The sequence below is a fragment of the Dasypus novemcinctus genome, chromosome 7 (assembly GCF_030445035.2).
Source record: "Dasypus novemcinctus isolate mDasNov1 chromosome 7, mDasNov1.1.hap2, whole genome shotgun sequence".
Taxonomy (NCBI): Eukaryota; Metazoa; Chordata; class Mammalia; order Cingulata; family Dasypodidae; genus Dasypus; species Dasypus novemcinctus.
In genome coordinates this window covers 11,125,490-11,144,609 of record NC_080679.1, presented here as the reverse complement: position 1 = coordinate 11,144,609, position 19,120 = coordinate 11,125,490, and the positions used below count along the sequence as shown (strand labels likewise).

At 50.4% G+C, this 19,120-nt stretch overlaps 1 pseudogene; it reads right to left on the bottom strand.

Annotated features, from left to right (window-relative positions):
* Positions 1–6,737: 6,737 nt before the first annotated feature.
* Positions 6,738–11,793, bottom strand: LOC101432736 (zinc transporter ZIP1 pseudogene; annotated as a pseudogene).
* Positions 11,794–19,120: the final 7,327 nt, after the last annotated feature.

The following is a 19,120-nucleotide window of genomic DNA, read 5'->3' as shown; positions in this document are numbered from 1 at the left end:
TGTGTCTCCTTGTCATGTCATCTTGTTGCATCAGCTCAGCATGCTGGCCCATTTCGCCAGCCTGTAGCACCTGCTCGCTGTCTTGCTTATCTTCTCCAGGAGCTTCTGGGAACCAAACCTGGGATTTCCAGTGTGGTAGGCGGAAGATCAATCACTTGAGCCACATCTGCTTCCCTTTAATGTGTTTTTTTGTTTTTTAAAAGAGTTATTTATTTATTTCCCCCCTTCTCCACCTCCAGCCCTGCTGTTTTTGCTGTCTGTGTTGTCTTCTTATTTTCTCTCCTCTAGGATTCACCAGGATTCAATCCTGGAGACCCCTGATGGGGAGAGAGTTTTCCCTGTCAATTGCGCCACCTTAGTTCCTGGTTTCTGCTTTGCTTCACCTTGACTCTCCCCTTGTCTCTCTTTTGATGTGTAATCATCTTGCTGCGTGACTCACTTGCGTGGGCACTGGCTCACCATGCGGGTATTCACAGGGGCACCTGCTCACTGCGCAGGCACGCTTTCTCTTCTTTTTCACCAGGAGGGCCCAGAGATCAAACACAGGTCCTCCCACATGGTAGGCAGCAGCTCTATCACTTGTGCCACATCTGCTTCCCCCTTTAATATGTTTTTGATAGCACCTAGTACAACTTTCATTCCCATGAGCTTAGTTACTTTTCTATTTAGGATCTCAAATTATTCTTTGTGCTCACTCAGTGTCTTCTTGATGTTGTTTATCTCTTTATTCATATTGTCTTTCAACTCAATTTGATTTTGGAAATTGTGCACATCTTGTTAATTAGTTCTCTCAAATCCTGTGTCTCCTCTGGGGCTTTGATATATTCCTTTTCCTGGGCCATGTCTTCCATTTTCTTAGTATGGCTCGTAATTTTTAGCTGATGTCTAGGCATCTAATTGGGATGTTGTTTATTCAGATGCTCAATTTCTTTCTCTTTTATAGGGATTTATTGGAAGCAGGCCGTGTTAATGCTGCTCTTTGATTCTTGGCTCAACCTGGATTGTTAGGTTTATCCCTGTTAGTTCCTCAAAACCAGGCTCTGGATCCAGTAATGGGTTGCATACCTCCTTCCTAGGGCCTTGGGAGGAGGCGATAAAGGCCACTGAGAGCTCGAACTTGTTTATTTTGAAATTTCTCACATGCACTGCCTTAGTCTTCCAGCAGATGGCACTCTTTGGCAGCCATCTCAGTTCAGTGCCTGGTTGGAGTGTTTTTGCTGTAACACAGGATCAATGTGATAGAGGGTCCTGCCTGGAGAATAAGAGCCTTGTTATTCAAACTTTCTCAGAAACAGTTCTCCAGACTCTCTGGCAGCTGGCTCCCTTTTCCCCGGTAGGAAATAATTCCTCTCCGGTCTTCTTCCTCAACAATCAGTCCTGGTTAGTAAAGAAGGGAATTGGGACATTCAGATTTCTTTAGTCCCTTATAGGCCCCAAGGCACACAATGACACAGTCCCGCCTGTGCCACCTGCAAAACCTGAGGCCCTGAAGTCCATTAGCCTGGAGAAAGGACCAGTCACAGGAGAATGTCTTCAAAGATCTATAGGATTGATGGTGAAACCTGGCCTTCTGCTTGGGTGAAAGTTTTGGGGAGACAGGCTTGAGGTTTAAGAAAAACTTCCTGATAATTTGAGCTCTCTAAAAGTAGAGTGACTGGCAGGTGAAGAAGTAGAGGCCAGAAGGCCACCTGTTGGGACATGTATAAAGGAGATCCCAGCTGCCGAGCCAAGGGTACACCAGATAGCCTTTAAAGCCTCATTCAACCCAGGGATCTGAGAGTCTCAGTATTGAGGCTGGGGGCAGCTAACCCTGCACCTCCCACAGCGCCCCTCACCCTGGGGATGCAGGTGGTGTCAAAGTCAGTTTGGCTGCTGTTGACTGGTGAGCCAGGTCTCGCACGAGCAGCAGCCCCACAGCCTGCCAGTTTGGCCACGCAGCTGTTCATGTCCAGGCTCCGAGGCTGTGTCTATAAAAGGATGGTTCGATGGTGAGCCTTTCCTGACTGCAGCTGCCATGAACCCACTACGGGCTAGACAGGAAATTCTTCAAGACACAGGTCAACGCTCAGCTCAGGCCCCTGCACCTGTCACACCTCCGCCTTCCCCGGCTGCTGCCCATCTTCTGCAGCCCCGCTGTCCTCTCGGCACCCCGACGCCTCGTCCTCTCCCTCGGAGTGCCCTGCTTACTCAGGCGCCCCTCCTCCTTGCCAGAACATCCTGGCACTGTCATTCAATGCCTTTCTGCACACGTTTTACTTCTGCCTCATCTCCCCCAAATAAGAAGTTTTTCTTTTCCTTATTTTAAAAGCAAGGCATGTTCATTACAGAAAGTACAGCTAGGCAAAAAACAAGCAAGCAAACAAACAAACCCTCTAAAAATAATCCATTATCTGCTTACCCAGCGTTGTGGGTTGAATTGTGCCCCCTCAAAATGTATGTTCAAGTTCTCAACCCCAGTACCTGTGAATGCGACCTTAATTGGAAAGAGTCTTGCAGATGGAATTAGCTAAATGAACATGAGATCATACTGGATTATGGTGGGCCCTAAAAAGATGACTTGGTCAAGAAGAGGATGCACACACAGATGGAGTACGGCCATGTGTTTGGAGTGATGCAGCAATCTGCCAAGGGCCACCCAGGCCACCAGAAGCTGGCAGAGGCAGGGAAGTGTCCTCCCTTCAAGCCTTTTGCGGGGTCATTCTGCGGGTTCTCTGTTTGTTGTTGTTTGTTGTCTTTTAACTTTTTATTTTGAAATAATTATAAAATCACAGGAAGTTGCCAAATACAGAGAGGTCCAATGTATGCTTCCCAGCTCTCCCCAATGGGAGCATTTTATATAACTGTAATACAAGATCAAAACCAGGAAACTGACTTTGGTACAACTGCCCACTCTGTTTTGTAATCTGCTTTGTTTGTTTAACAATATATTGTTAACCTCTTGCTGTGGTAATGGTTGCATTTCTGTAGTGTCTTTTTTAAATGGTCATGTAATAATTCAGTGTCTGAATAACTGCAACAGGATGTCATTAATAAGAAGAGGTGTGCTATGGGGGCATTTTCGGGGCTTGGAGTTGCCCTGAATGATATTGCTGGGACAGATGCTGGACATTATAGATCCTGCCATACCCCACTGAGTGGACTGGGGGAGAGTGTAAACTATAATGTGAACTATCATCCATGCGGAGCAGCAGTGCTCCAAAATGTATTCACCAAATGCAAGGAATGCGCCACGATGATGAAAGAGGTGGTTGACGTGGGAGGAGTGGGGGGGGGGTGCAGAGTGGGCTATGTGGGAACCTCTTATATTTTTTAATGTAACATTTTGTGTGATCTATATATCTTTTAAAAAAGACAATAAAAATGTCATTGTCAAATAAATAAACATTTGCTGAAGGAATGGGCACACGCATGAACAAATGCTTTGGGCATAATGAATTTTATTCCTTTCTGAGAACAATTTTTAAGAGTCGCTGACAAGCCGATGGTGTCCAGAGGAGGGCGCACCAAACGACACGCATGGGTTCTGATGATGGAACCGGCGCTCCCCAGCTTCAGCCCGGAAAGATTTCGGGAAAGCCTGTGAGGTACACGTAAATATTCGTTCCCCTATTGATTATGTTCTGTTCTCCGTTGGTGTCACTCACTCACTGTCTTCAGGTCATGATCTGAAACATCGAGAGTGTCGCAAGTGAGACCTTTCCCAGTGGTAAAACGAAGGGTTTCTCCTTGAAATCCCTGCCAACCTTGGAAGCTTGACTTTAAATGTTAAGCAGGCAATTTTTGTTATAATTCAGGGTAGGGATGTGACACTTCTTCCCTGAAGCCACTAGATGGCATTCCCAGGTTTAAAATCCCTGTCTGGTGGGAGATTCGAATTCACCTTCAATTTTTAAAAAAAGTTTAGATGTAACTTTTTATGGTTAAGTGAATATCTGTGTTATTTATATAGGACAATTATAAACTTAAAGTTTGTTACTAATAACATATAGGAATAGTCTCTTTTTTTTTTTAAGATTTATTTTATTTATTTATCCCCCCCTTGCCGCTTGCTGCTTGCTCACTGTGTCCATATGCTGCACGTTTTTCTGTGTCTGCTTGTTTCCCTTTGCTGTGTCATCTTGCTGCGCCAGCTCTCAGTGGGCGCGGGCCAGCCTGCCTTCACAAGGAGGCCCCGGGACGCGAACCCAGGACCTCCCATATGGTAGACGGGAGCCCAATTGGTTGGGCCACATCTGCTTCCCCAGGAATAGCCTCTTTTTTAAAAATGTAAGTTCTCTCACACACAGTACAAGGAACTTCAGTGACCAACTCGCCAACTCTCTGCTCTTCCGTGGGTTCTTCTGCACAACCCCAACTTTAATCTCTTTCAACATTTGAAATGTGGGGCTTGAGGTTTTAATCCTTGACCTCTGCACCAGGATGCTCTCACATGTAGCAGGAATTTTTCCTTTCAGGACATTATTGAACGCTGACCAGAAAAATGATCTTGGTGATCTTCTGCCAGGCAGGATCCGCAGCCAGGAAAACCAGGTGCAGAGCTCCCTGCAGGGACTGTTCGTGGCCCCTGTGACCTTCCACCGTGGCTGTCCTACAGGAGAGGGGACATCGTAAGACAGGACGGAGAGTCGAGAGGACTTCTCTGTGGTGTGGCATGTGGGCGGAGTACCTGGAAGCCGTCCAAACCTCTCCCGCTTCAAATCTACTCTCTTCTTGGGGTGCAGCGTAGGGTAGTGGTTGAGGGCAGACTCCAGGCCGCGGCTGGCAGGGCCTGCGCCCTGGTTTCTAGTCCAGCTCTGTACTCATTAGCTCTGTAACTTTGGGCCAGTTATTATTAATGAGCATAGTTTGGCAAGCAATAAACACTTGATAAATGTAAAAAAAAAAAATTCCTTAACCAGGTGAAAGAACGTTTGTCATTTCGAGCCTTAGCTTGTAAGACTCTACTATGTGAATTTAGTTGGGGGTGGTTTGCGTCCAGGCTGGCGTCTCCTCTTCAGTTCAAACCCCATCTCTGCCCAGGCTGAGAACTGGTAAGTCGGGAGCCAAAAGCTGGTGGTGCGAGCCGCAGCCTCCTGCCACCCAAGGCCACACCTGAGGTGGCAGAGCCTCCCTCACCTTCATTTGCTTGGGGCATTTGAACCTATACAGTAAGAAAATATAGGTTCAAATATATTTTCCTTTTTCCTTTTAATTTAAAGATAACCAGTAACAGAATAACAGCTCCATTCCTTGATATGGTACATTGAGTTATGTACCCCCTCAAGGGACATGTTCTTAATACACATTCCAAACAGGACTTTTGAAGACATTATTTTTAGTTCAGGTGTGGCCAGCTGAATCCGGGTGGGTTGTAATCCATCTTACTGGAGGCCTTATCAAGAGCAGAAGCCGGAAGCCAGAGTCAGAGAAAACCACAGGGAGGAGCCAGAGGCCGGGAGTCAGTGAAAAGGGCGTGAGCTGAAAGGGGAGGGTGGCACCCCATGACTGGAGGCAGGACTGCAGCCAGGGAACCCCAAGCACTGCCGGCAGCCAGCACCAGACGGCTACAGACTTGCCGAGGTCTTGACTTTGGACTTCTAGCCTCATATATAAGAGGTATATAATGTAACTATTATGAGATTTATTACAGGAATTGGCTCATGCGACCATGGGGATTGGCAAGTTCGAATTCCGTAGGGCAGACAGCAAGTTGGGAACTCTGAGGAATTCCCTAGGAGAAGCTGGCTGAAGGAGAGATGGAAATTCTCCCTTTTGACTGCTGGAATCAACACTTCGTCCCTCACGGCCTTCAACTGCTTGGATGAGACTTCCTCCCTCTCTGCCTCCCTGCTTTCTCTTTCTTCCTCAGAAACATCTTTTATTTAGGTAATGTGTCCCAAAACAACTCAGAGATTCTACGTAATATGGTCCTTATGTACAGTCCTTCCTCCCCAAAAATAACCCTGGGGCGAGCCTTCCCTCTCTCTCTTGGGCTCCTCTGGTATACTACGGAAGTGTGTTGGCAGCTCAGCGTTTGGCCTGGACCTGGGCCCCGCTTCCATGCCCTGTGCCCCGCGTCCATGCCCTGTACCCCTAGCGGGGCCCGTAGGAGGCTGCGGTTCTGCTGACCCTCCCGCACCCCAGCCGGCACACACGCCTGCCCTGCCCCGGGTCTGTGACCCAGATCAGGAGCAGGCAGGTGCCCTCCTCTGAGGCGCTGGATGGGCTTAGGGCCACCCCTGTCTCTGAGGAGGCAGGAGGGGATTTACCTGGCACTTTGACAACCAGAGGGGAGAGCAGGGTCTGAGAGGCCCGAGAAGGCACCAGACCGACAGGAAGAAACCATTCGGCACCAGCCCCCTGGGAGAAGGAGGCTGGGAGAGAGGAGGTAGGAGCTGGGAGAAGCAGGAGGGGCCACTCCAAGTGGCAGCGCTGCCGTGGGCCAGGGCCCAGGCCTGCGGCTGGCGACCCAGCCTCCCCCTACATCTCCACCCCCAGCAGTGTCATCCCCAGTCCTGACGTCCCTTTGCCATGTCTCCAGTGAGGTGACCATCTCTTGTCTCCTGGGCCTGGGGCAATGCTCTCGTCTGCTGCTTCCTTCGCATGGTCAGGCAGTCCCAAAGGCCCCATGCCTGGCTCTTGGAGAACTGTTTGGCCCTCAGGGCCTCTGTTCCCATTCCTGCCTATTCCCCACAAACTGGGGGAGGGAGGGCAGGGGCACCTGATACCCGACGTCCCCTGCCCCTCTCTGGAGCCCCCTAGACTTGGATGAAAAGCAGGCCAGTGAGCAGGGCAAAGCCTGCCTGGAGCAGAAGGACCTTGAAAATCCGCTGCTCGGAAGTGGCTGGCTCCCGGGGTAGGCTCCCCAGGCAGGTGACTCAGAGGGCAGTGCCGGCCGCCATGCCCTCTAGCACAGCCTGGCCTAGCTGGGGCAGTGGCCTGGCCGACCCTGCCCGAGCTGCAACCGGCCAGGTGCCCAGGGGTATCAAGCATGAGAAGAGGGTGCCATAGTGCTTGCAGGCACTCAGGGGGCTCTGCAGCAGCTGCAGGGACCGACTGACAGCCAGGATACCTTTGTGGTACAGCAGAGCCAGGCGCAGGTCCACCGCCTGAGCCTGATCGTGGTGTCGCCCCACTGCCAGCCCCTCCAATGCTGAGGGCAGGGCCAGAGGGAAGACCACTACCCAGGCATGCAGAGCTGCAGGCCCCGCCTGGGGGAACCCTGGCCCGTCCCCATCGGTTGTCCCAGCAGAGCCCTTGTCTCCTCCCGGGGTGGGGGCCCCTGCTGCTCCTTCACCAGGACGAAGAAGCAGCCCGAGGCCAGGATGAGTTCCTGCAGGGGGAGCTGGACAGTCTCACCCAGGGCAGCGAGGCCTCGTTCTAGCAAGCAGGTAGGCAGCAGCAGGTCCAGGAGACAGGTGACCAGAAAACCCACCCTGAGAAGCAGCGGGCGAGGCTCTGGGCTTCCTGGCGGGAGGCTGAGCCTTCCTGGTAGCTCAAGGTTGGCGCAGCACACACAGGCACCAGACTGCAGGCGAGGGGAGCTCCAGCAACAGCACGGGGCCCCCCACTTCACCCCCAGGCCCGTGGGCCTGGAGAGTCGGAGGCCACGTCCTTGGGACACCACGCCGGGAGCTCAGGCTCTCCCAGGCCCTGGAACAGCAGTGGTAGCTCCAGCCATGCTCAGACCATCCTTTCCATGCCCCAAAGCACCTGGCTTTTCTCTCCAGCTTCATCCCACGCTCCACACTGCCTTCCCTGCAGTGTGCTGGCCTCCGTTCTGTTTCTAAGACTTCTCTTATTGTTAAAGGCAATCTCAGTTGATTATAGATGGAATCAGCTATAGATGCAGTCCACTTACAAATGATTTCAGTCCATGGAATGTCCTCACAGTGGCAATCAGGCCAGTGCTTGCTTGACCAAACAACTGGACATTATCACCTGTCTACATTGACACATGAACTTCACCACCACAGAGAGCAAAATAAAAACCAGGGAACCTCAGAGGAGCATCAGGAAAAAGCACCATGCGCATGACAAAGTAATTTCACACATTTGCATTATCACAATACATTTGAATGGATTAAATTCTTCTATTAAAAGATAAAGACTCTTATCGAAAGATAAAGATCCTTTAAAAGGGGGAGGAGAGAAGCATGAGTCCTTAAACAAAGTGTCAATTTATGCAAATGAGTGAGTGGATGTGCTTCAAGCAGTTCAAGTGCCCGCCTCCCACATGGGAGGTCCTGGGTTCTGTTCCCAGTGCCTCCTTTCTTTTTTTTAAGATTTATTTTTATTCATTTATTTCTCCACCCCCCTCGTTTGCACTCACTGTCTGCTCGTCTTCTTTTTAGGAGGTGCCTGGGACCTCCCATGTGGTAGGCATGCACCCAACTACTTGAGCCACATCCGCTTCCCCCCAGTGCCTCCTAAAGAAAAAAAAACAAAGGGCAAAAAACAACAAGCAGACAATGAGCACAAACAATGAGCAAAAACAACAAGCAAACAGATGAGGGAGCAATCTGGAGGTGGGGAGGACATATAGAAAAATATGTATATAATATGGAGTCTCCCTTTAAATTACACATTAATTCCTTCATCATTTTTTCCCCTAACGCCTACGCATGCCAGGTACTATCTTGGGGACCAGGGAGCCCCAGTGGGAGAGAAAGGTGTAGTAGTTACAAGAGGGATTGCATGTGTTAAACCCCAGGGCAGCCCAGGAGGCCTCAGCCTCTCCCCCATGCCCACCCCCTCCGCCTCCCCCAAAGCCTCCTGCTCCTTCAGCTGCAGGGCCTCCTGCCAGTGCAGGACTCACCTCTCCCAGGCCGTTTCAGCAAGGGGCTGTGACAAGAATAAGTCCTCGCCCTGTAGTGAGAAAACAGTACAGACTCTCCAGGTGAGCCCTGGCTTCTGCGGGTGCCTGTCAGGTGAGTGGTGGGTGAGGCCCCTCCAGGTCCCACTTATCAGAGAAGAGGATGAACACAGGAGAAGCACTGCTGTTTGCCTTTTTTTTTTTTTAAGATTTATTTATTTATTTATCCCCCGCCCGCCACCTCCCCATCTGCTCTCTGGGTCCATTTGCTGTGTGTTCTGTGTCTGCTTGTCTTCTCTTTAGGCAGCTCCAGGAATTGATCCTGGAGCCTTCTGGAATGGGAGAGAGGTGCTCAATCTCTTGTGCCACCTCAGCTTCCTGGTCTGCTGCGTCTCTTATTGTCTCTCCTCTGTGTCTGTTTTTGTCTCATCATCTTGCTGCACCAGCTCTCCATTTGGGCCAGCTTGCCACATGGGCCTTCACTCCGCTTGGGTCAGCTCTCAGCAGCGGCCAGCTTGCCCTCACCAGGAGGACCTGGGAATCGAACCCTGGACCTCCCATATGGTAGACAGGAGCCCAATCGCTTACGCCACATCCGCTTCCCCCATTTGCCTTTGATATTCAACAAGACCATCGTGGGCACACGCATCCCCTCCCCCATACCCCTGTAAAATGATGGGGACAAGGGCCCTGAAAGGCTGACAGTTCTCTCTCCCAATCCCTGAAGGAGGAAGGAGAGGGCTCGGGTGGAGTGCCCATCCCAGTCCATGCCAGGAGGGGATGGTGAGTCCCTGTGGATTTCTCGAAGGCCCCACGAGTGGGAATCGGGCGTCTGTCAGACTTAGTGGTGCTAGCATCTGTCACACTTCCCCACCCACAGTGGCTGGTTCTGCAGCCCGAGCTCCAGACGCACCTGCCCCTCGGCTCTATCTGGTGAGGATATGTGCAGAGGTGCCCCTCCCTGGAGGGATGGGGGGCTGCCAGCAGGAGGAGATGCCTTCTTCCCACCTAGTAGTGGGGTTGGGAGATGGGGACGCTGGGAGCAGGGGCAAGCCGGCCTCAGCAGACTACTGTAGCTGCCGGACTAGGCAGAGGAGAAGGGGTCCCAGAGTCCCAAGGATGGGGGTCAGGGGAAGGCCAGGGAGGGGGGCCAGGCCAGCCACCCAGCCCCAAACGAGGGCGCCGTCACCAACACCTGGGGGCCCATCAGGCCTGTTGGACTCCACTGTGTCCTCCCCCAGGGTTTAGGGGAGAGCAGAAGAAGAAACAGACATGGGCTGGCCTGCCCTGAGCTGGTGGGCTCAGAGGCCAGTGGGCCTGCCCAGCTGTGCCTCTTCAAGTGACGTGCAGGAAGCTTCGGGCAGGTCCACGCCTGACAGCAGCCACCTGCTGTTGGGAATGATCCTCCTGCGGGGTGAGATTTGAAAAGAAACCTTCATGCTGGGGCTTTCTTCCCTGAATCGGCGGCTGCTTTTTCTTATTTGCAGCTCCTTTGCCTGCCCACCAGGGTCTCCCCGAGGTCCCTGCAGATGGAATCCAAGGGGTTTATAAATTTGGGTAGGGAAATGCCATGTTTATTTGCACTGATCTCCAGCTGAAGCCCAGCATTTCCTTCAATGGTGCCCGGAGGCACCAAATGCAGTAGGATTTCATATCCCATCACAGTCGTTCTCTTGAAATACATGATTGAAATTATTAGGCCTGCTGTGAATGTATTAGCCAAGGAGCACATGTATCAGGCATTTTCATTTCTGAATATCGTGATCAGTGTATTTCAATATAATTGGTTTCCTTTGCACTCCTGTGTGTTTTTGTTTTTTGCATTTAAAAGCATTCTGAGAGGGAAGCAGATTTGGCCCAATGGATGGGGCATCCACCTACCACACGGGAGGTCCACGGTTCAAACCCCGGGCCTCCTTGACCCGTGTGGAGCTGGCCCACGTGCAGTGCTGATGTGCGCAAGGAGTGTCCTGCCACGCAGGGGTGTCTCCCGCGTAGGGGAGCCCCACGCGCAAGGAGTGCGCCCCATAAGGAGAGCCACCCTGCGCGAAATAAAGTGCAGCCTGCCCAGGAATGGTGCCGCACACACGGAGAGCTGATGCAGCAAGATGACACAACAAAAAGAGACACAGATTCCCAGTGCTGCTGACAAGAATCCAAGCAGACACAAAAGAGCACACAGTGAATGGACACAGAGAGCAGACAACTGGGTGGGGTGGGGGGAGAGGAAGGGGAGAGAAATAAAAAATAATAATAAAAAATTTAAAAAATGAAAGCATTCTGAGAAGTGTCCAGCAGGGCAGTGGGTGGGGGGGTGGCGAGTGCCCCCACGTAACCATCTTTCCTTTTCAAGTCCCTGAGGGACCACCTGGAGCTGGCAGGGCCCAGCCCACCAGCCCCAGCGGAGCCGGGAGGCTCGGTCCCCACCTGCAGGGGCGAGGGCACCAGAATACCACCAGCCCACCGGGTTGGGGCCCTCCACCCAGGCAGCGTCCTGGGAGGGATGAATTCATCCTGAGAAGAAGGTGGCTCAGGTGGGTCGGTCAGAAGTCCCTGGGCCGGTGAAGCTGCCAGCTGGCACCCGGGGCCATGGCACCATCTTGGGAGGGGGCTGCCTGTCCCCCAGTGTCATGTATTACCTTTGCAATAAGACCTTCCAGGAGCTAGAGGCTCACCACAACGGCCGGCCCGCACAGGGGGTGCGAGCCGTGGCAGAGGGCTCAGCTGCCCTCCTGCTGGGGAAGGATGGGGCCACTTGTGTGTCTGGGTTGCCCTCCTTCCTCGGACAGAGCAGTTCTGTTTGTCCTGCCAAACCTCAGAGATTCCAAGAATGAAGCCTGTTGCCCCTGAGGCCAGAGCTGTCCCAGCACTATGCCACCAGCAGGAAGCCTCTGCCCATTTCCAGGAGAGACAGCAGGCAGGAGCCGCCCGGTCCCGGGGGGGGGGGGGGGGGGGCACCTGCCATGTGGTTACCTGCGGGATCCAGCAGGGGGCAGCATGTCTGAGATCTCGAGGGGTGATGCTCACCGGGGCCAGTACCCAGTGGAGAAGAGCCAAGTGCCTGGGGGTGGAGGGGGCGAAGTGGGATGCCAAGGTCCACCACCAAACCAGCTGGCCTGGAGATGCTTGGTTCAGAAAAGTGAGAAAGCCAGAGTCTGTACCATTTCACTTCCGTTTTATCCTAACTTCTGAGTGAACCCGCACCCTGATCCCTGCCTTGAATTTCTCCCCCTGTTAGATATTTTAACGACACAAATATGAGCATGAGCTTCAAAAGACACTACAAAGAAAATCAAAAGGCAGGCCACAGCCTGGGAGAAAGCATTCACGACACACGCATCTGCCAAAGGACTTGTATTCAGAACATATAAAGAATTTTGGCAACTCAATAAGAAGACAAACATCCCAAAAGAAATGGACCAAAGATTTGAACAAACCCTTCACCAAAGAAGATATATGAATCTGCTTTGCTGATCGTTAGAGAAATGCCAGTTAACGCCACATGAGTTACCATTACCCATTGGAGCAGCTAAAATTTGGAAGACTCGTCATACCAAATATAGCGAGGGAATGCAGCGACTGAAACGCACACACTGCGGGTGGGAAGATACAACAGGACAACTACTTTGAAAAAACTTTGGCAGTTCCTTAAAAATTGAACTCTGCATCAAACATATGGCACTCCATTCTTGGGTAATTAACCAAGAGAAATGAAAGCACGTGTCTACACAAACACTCGGCCATGCACGTCCACAGCGTTTCATTAGTAACAGCCCCTCCCTGGGCCAGGGTGAAGCTCTCCCTGCTCTCCACGGGGACAGTCTCACTGCTTGCCTTGTCCTGCCTCTCCTGGGTGGCCGTGTCCTCCCGCCCTTGCCAAATGACCGGCTCAAGTGTCCCTTCTCTCCCCACACCCTCCTGCCCTGCTCTGCCCCTGGGCTGCTTTCGGCCCAGCACTTTGCCCTGTGGTGGCCCAGGACACCCCCAATGGTTGTAAACTGAATGATTGAATGAAAAATGAAAGATGATTATTTCTCAGAAATAATCGTCTTCCCCCGAGGATATATATATACACATATATATTGTGAGGCCATAAGCCAGAGAAGCCATAACATCCTAGATAAGACAACATGCCCCCGTAAGGACATCTTAAAGCGCACTTGCACGCTCCTGAGCGCGATAGCTCTCTGCGCTACACCATTCCTGCTACACGTCAGTAACTTCAAAGAGGCCTGCCCCTGTGCCTTCCTTGTTCTTGCCCACATCACCCCCGTAGCCCACCAGGCAGCGTGGAGCACTACTCTGAAAGTCCTGCAGCTGCTCAGGACCAGCATCCTGGTCTGTAAGTTCCCTTAAAAACTGTTACGATTTTGCTACATGGAGTGGCCTGCCTTATTTTTTGGTCTTAAGTGCCCTTCGAACTTTGGCAGAACCTAATCTGTAGGTTCACAGCCAGACAATTGGCAAGCCAGCCGAGAGACCAAAAATGAAACAACCTGATGGAAATGGGAATCCGCAGACACAGTGTCACAGCTGGCAGCGGCAATCCCAGGGTGGCCGACTTCCAGGATGTGGGGGGAACTGGCCTGTTTTTTAGAACAGCTCAGCCCAGTGTGTGAGTATGGGGATGCCCCCAAAGTGCCAGGCAGAGTGTTATTTGTTCTGCAGGAGAACCAGGGGGGTAAATGGGGATCACAAAGAAGTGATGCACGTGTGTGCATGGGTACCCACATGGACAGAGACCCCAGCACCCATTTACAGGTCACCACATCTAGGACTGGGTGCAAGAAAAATTACCTGGCATTTTCACCTGCTGTACAACCCCCAGGCCACGGGCCTGATAGAAAGGAAGAATGGTATTTTAAAACAGCAACTATAACAATTATCTCCAAGCAACTCATTGCATGGGTGAGCAGAAGCAAGTAGACTAGTAAATTAATGCACCGATTACTGGACAAGCCTCAGCATAGGAGCCTTTCAGGACCCGATGTCCATTCCATCAGCAAAAAGAACACAAGTATCAGGGGAACAAGGCATCCCCCAATTACAATAGAATAGGGATGCACACTGAGGTTGCCACAGGCCATAACCAAAGGTACCTACCAAATTTGATGGGGCGTACAATGGAAAACGCCACCCAAGTGGAGAGGGGTTTTTATTCCCTGGGCACAGGGAAAGGAGTTAGCAGTAACTCTGACTTCCTCACCACGCCGACCCATCCCCCTCAGGAGCTGGGTTGAAACGGTCGGCGAGCCACCAGCCAGGACACCAAAAGATGACCAGCTGTAGCAGGCCTGAGCTCAGGGAAAGGAGAACCCGCGGGCAGGGGAAATCCCGGCCATGTGGGGAGGGGCGGCTGCTCTCCAGCACGTGTGGGGACTGCCGAGAGAGTACGAGGATGCCCAAAAACCTCCGGCAGGTATACTGGCTGTGCTGCAGCAGGTAGCAGCGCAGCTGCACTTAGCTAAGAAAATAGGGACTGCCAGATAGCAACGCTGTAGCTCGGCCCCTGCTAGGAGCCTTGTAGCAGCCTTGCAGGAGGCTACTGAGGCAGAACAAATGAAAAAGGCTTCTGTGAGCCCCTTAGAAGAAAAGTTAAAGTTGAAAAGGAACATGCCTAGCACAGACAGAGATGAAAGAGTCTTTAACCGATTGCCTGAGCCGAGTTAATAATCAGTTAGAAACCCCAGCTTGTGGCTATGCTCCGGCCAAGGGCTGCAGGCCGCCTCAGGTCCAGGTCTGGAGGCTACTGACCACCCCTGGGTGGGACCCTAAGTCATGGGACCCTGTGGACTCTTCACAAATGAGAAGAAAGAGGAAGAATGCGGAAAAGGCTAGATGTGATAAAATAAAGAAATGCAGCTAGGGAATTAAAAATCATAATTTGTCCTGTAGTTCCCCAACTTAAACCTTTTAAAAGCCTTAAAATGAGGGTAATTAATCCAATTAACAAATTTCAGTAGTAAAGAAAAAATCTGTAAAAGCTATGGAAAGATCTTTTCTAAATTTTTATTAAAACAAATTAAACAATTATAATATATTCCAAAACCCAGCAGTCAGCAAGCTTTTTTTAAAGATTTCTTTAAAAAAAAAAATTATCCTCCCCCTCCCCCAGCCTGTTCTCTTGTCTGTCTGCTCATTCTTTGCTCGCCTTCTCCAGGAGGCATTAGGAACTGAACCCAGGACCTCCCACATGGGAGCCGAGTGCCCAACTGTCTGAGCCACATCTGCTCCCTGTGGGCTGTGGCATCTGTTGGCTTGTGGCATCTGCTTGTTTAGGCATCTGCTCGTTGTGAAGGTGGCATCTAGCTTGTTGTGGTGGTTGCAGTGTCTGTTCATCTTCTTTTGGAGGCACTGGAACCCAGGACCTCCCATGTGGTAGGCAGGCACCCAATTGGTTGAGCCACATCTGCTTCCCAGTCAGTATGCTTTTAAAGTTATTCACAATTTTAAAATTTTATTAAGGAAGAAAGAGGTTTTAGCTTCCTGTAAAGGAAAAAAACTATTTCTTGCATAAACTATAATTGTTCTAATGTTATTTGGCTTGGGTGTAATCTCCCTAGGTTTATAAAATACCAATAAAATAAACTGAAATATATATATTGTATCTTTAAGGTAATAAAAATTGTGAGTTCGTGTTTAATGAAATATATATCTGTCCTAAAGTGAAATGACTAGTTTTCACAGAAAAAAATGAGGAATATAAGACAAGACTTAATGGATAAAAGTAAATTTCATTGATGGTTAATTACAATTTAATAAGCTTATTTAAAAGTAAAAGTAACTTATGGTTATAGGAATTTTTCAAAAACATTTTCTAAACTGAAATATTTAAATGGCTAATTCCAGAAAGCCATTGTTAATTAGAAACCTGAATTGTTATTGATAATAAAGAAAGTAGTTTTTTTTCCTATACTGCTAAAGGAAAATATCTGTTAATTAATATAATCATAGTAAAGATGTAAAAGTAAAGTATAAAGTACTACAAATAGTTAAGTTCATTTGATATGTTATAAACTGCACTGAAAGTATTTAGAGGCGGCGGAGTTGGCCCAGTTGTTAGGGCATCCGTCTACCACATGGGAGGTCCGCGGTTCAAACCCCGGGCCTCCTTGACCCGTGTGCAGCTGGCCCATGCGCAGTGCTGATGCGTGCAAGGAGTGCCCTGCCACGCAGGGGTGTTCCCCGCGTAGGGGAGCCCCACGCACAAGGAGTGCGCCCCGTAAGGAAAGCCGCCCAGCGCGAAAGAAAGTGCAGCCTGCCCAGGAATGGCGCTGCACACACGGAGAGCTGACACAGCAAGATGACACAACAAAAAGAGACACAGATTCCCGTGCCACTGACAACAACAGAAGCGGACAAAGAAGACGCAGCAAATAGACACAGAGAGCAGACAACCGGGTGCAGGGGGAAGGGGAGAGAAATAAAGAAATCTTTAAAAAAAAAAAAAAAAGAAAGTATTTCAAAAGCATATTGAATTAAAAGAAGTAGGCACCAGTATTTTTAAACTCCCTGGTGCTTTCTATCCAGGCCTCACTACCCTGTATTGTGCCTCAACATTTGAGTTATTGGCTAAATCAGTGACTATGACCCTAAAACAATAAAAGTATCTAGCACATCTCTGACCATGGCTCCTGAAGTGCATGGAAACTATGTTGCTGTTTTAGACTCCTGTGGCAGCTGGCGAGGACTTGACATGACTGGGTTTTGCCTCCAGAGTGGCTCTGCTTCATAGTGCCAAAGAGCTCTGTGCCCCAGGCCAGGGGGACACTGGAGCTTCCCTCCAAGGGCCAGCGGTGCTGCAGCAGGCTGCCTGCACACCACGTGGAGCAAAAATGACCAGAGCAATGTGAGCAGAAGTTAAACAAACACAATTAGCATTATGGCCTGCTCCCATTGAGAGGCACCATGGATGGCATTGCAAACCTGGAGCTTAGATCTGTGAACTGCAGCTCAAAGAGGAAATGGTGCATTGATGAGTGCATTCATTAGGATAAGTGCTGTACCTATCTACCTGATGGATATAATAATAACATCTCCTCTAGTCCAGATCATATGCAGAAGGATATGGAACATGTAAAAAGTCTTTGCAAACTTAATCTATTTCCTAAGTTTATTTCTTCCAGAATCAATGCCATCCGGAACAAAGTATAAATCATGCAGGGATTTCATTCAGTTCTAACCATGGTGCTGGGCCCGCCTTCCCTCAGCCTCAAGGGAATAACCAGAGACTTTCACACCCTGCCAGGCAGGGACTAGGCTACTCCCCTCACCAGCAGGAGGCAGCTACCGAAGACTGGGCGTCGCCCTTCAACTCCCCTTAAGAATAAGGGAGGAGGGAAGTGGGTGTGGCTCAGCCAGTTGGATGCCCGCCTACCACATGAGAGGTCCCGGGTGTGGTCCTCATAGCAGTTTGGTATTATTGATGAATTCCAAAAGGAAATATTGCATTATGTTTGTAAACTGATCTTTTCCTTTGGGCATATTAGATTATATTGGATTCAGAAGTTTACTTGATTAAGTAATTATGGTGTTGAGTCCCCACCCTTTGGTGGGTGGGGCCTCACAGATAAAAGGCATGGCAAAGAACAGAGTTGAGGGTTTTTGATGTTGGAGGGTTTTTTTTGTCTTTTTTTAAAAAAAGATTTATTTTATTTATTTCTCTCCAGTTTCCACCCCCCCTCCCCGCCCCTGTTGTCTGTTCTCTGTGTCCATTTGCTGCATCTTCTTTTTGTCTGCTTCTGTTGTTGTCAGCGGCATGGGAATCTGTTTCTTTTTGTTGCGTCATCTTGCTTCATCAGCTCTCCATGTGTGCGGTGCCATTCCTGGGCAGGCTGCACTTTCTTTCGCACTGGGCGGCTCTCCTTACGGGATGCACTCTTTGCGCGTGGGGCTCCCCTATGCAGGGGACACCCCTGCGTGGCAGGACACTCCTTGTGCGCATCAGCACTGCGCATGGGCCAGCTCCACACGGGTCAAGGAGGCCCGGGGTTTGAACCGCGGACCTTCCATGTGGTAGACGGACGCCCTATCCACTGGGCCAAGTCTGCTTCCTGATGTTGGAGTTTTGATGCTGGACTTTTAAGCTGAAGCCTTAAGCTGGAGCCCCAGGAGGAGAGGAACCCTGATCCCAGGGAGAAGCAAGAAACCCATGAAAGCTGAACCCTCATATATGTCAGCGGTCATCTTACTCCAACACGTGGAAACAGATGTTGGTGAGGGAAGTAACTTATGCTTTATGGTCTGGTATCTGTAAGCTCCTAGCCCAAATAAATACCCTTTATAAAAACCAACCAATTTCTGGTATTTTGCATCTGCACCCCTTCGGCTGACTAATACAGTCCTGTTGCCTCCTAAAAGAAGACGAGCAGATGCCGCCTTCCACCACAATGAGCTAGAAGCTGCCTCCCGACACAGTGACCTCTGGCCCCGCCACAACAAGCAGAGGCCACAAGCCAGCAGGCTCTGCAGCCCGCGGGTAGCAGATGTGACTCTGTCCATTGGGTACTTGCCTCTCATGTGGGAGGTCCAGGGAAGGTGAGTAAACAATGAGTGGACAGACCAGCGAACCATCTCGGGGGAGGGGGATAAATAAAGAAAAATAAAGTAAATAAAATCAAATCTTAAAAAGAATAAGGGTGTAAACTCTCTGAGGGGAAAGTTGAGGCAGGTTAGAATAGGAAACGGGGAGAGTGGCCGGTCAGAATAAAGCCCACCACAGACGCTGGTCACAAGGTCCAGCTGGGAAGTCCTGGGCTCAGAAGTCCTGATTAACACCAAATAAAAAGGCTCCCGCATTGGTTCCTAAACGCTCACAGGTAAAGGTAAAAAGGCAACCAACCAGGACAGCTAAGAGCTGGGCCCTGGGTGTCTATGCGAACTCTCCTCATGCCTAAGCTAGTTGTTTAAGCCACCACAAAAAGCTCAGAGGATTTATTTATTTATTTTAATTTTTAAAATATTTATTTCTCTCCCCTCCCCCCACCCTGGTTGTCAGTTCTCTGTGTCTATTTTGCTGCATGTTCTTCTTTGTCCGCTTCTGTTGTTGTCAGCGGCACGGGAATCTGTGTTTCTTTTTGTTGCGTCATCTTGCTGTGTCACCTCTCCGTGTATGCAGCGCCATTCCTGGGCAGGCTATACTTTCTTTTGCGCTGGGTGGCTCTCCTTACGGGGCGCACTCCTTGCGCGTGGGGCTCCCCTACGCGGGGACACCCCTGCGTGGCAGGGCACTCCTTGCGCACATCAGCACTGTGCATGGGCCAGCTCCACACGGGTCAAGGAGGCCTGGGGTTTGAACCGCGGACCTCCCATGTGGTAGCCGGACGC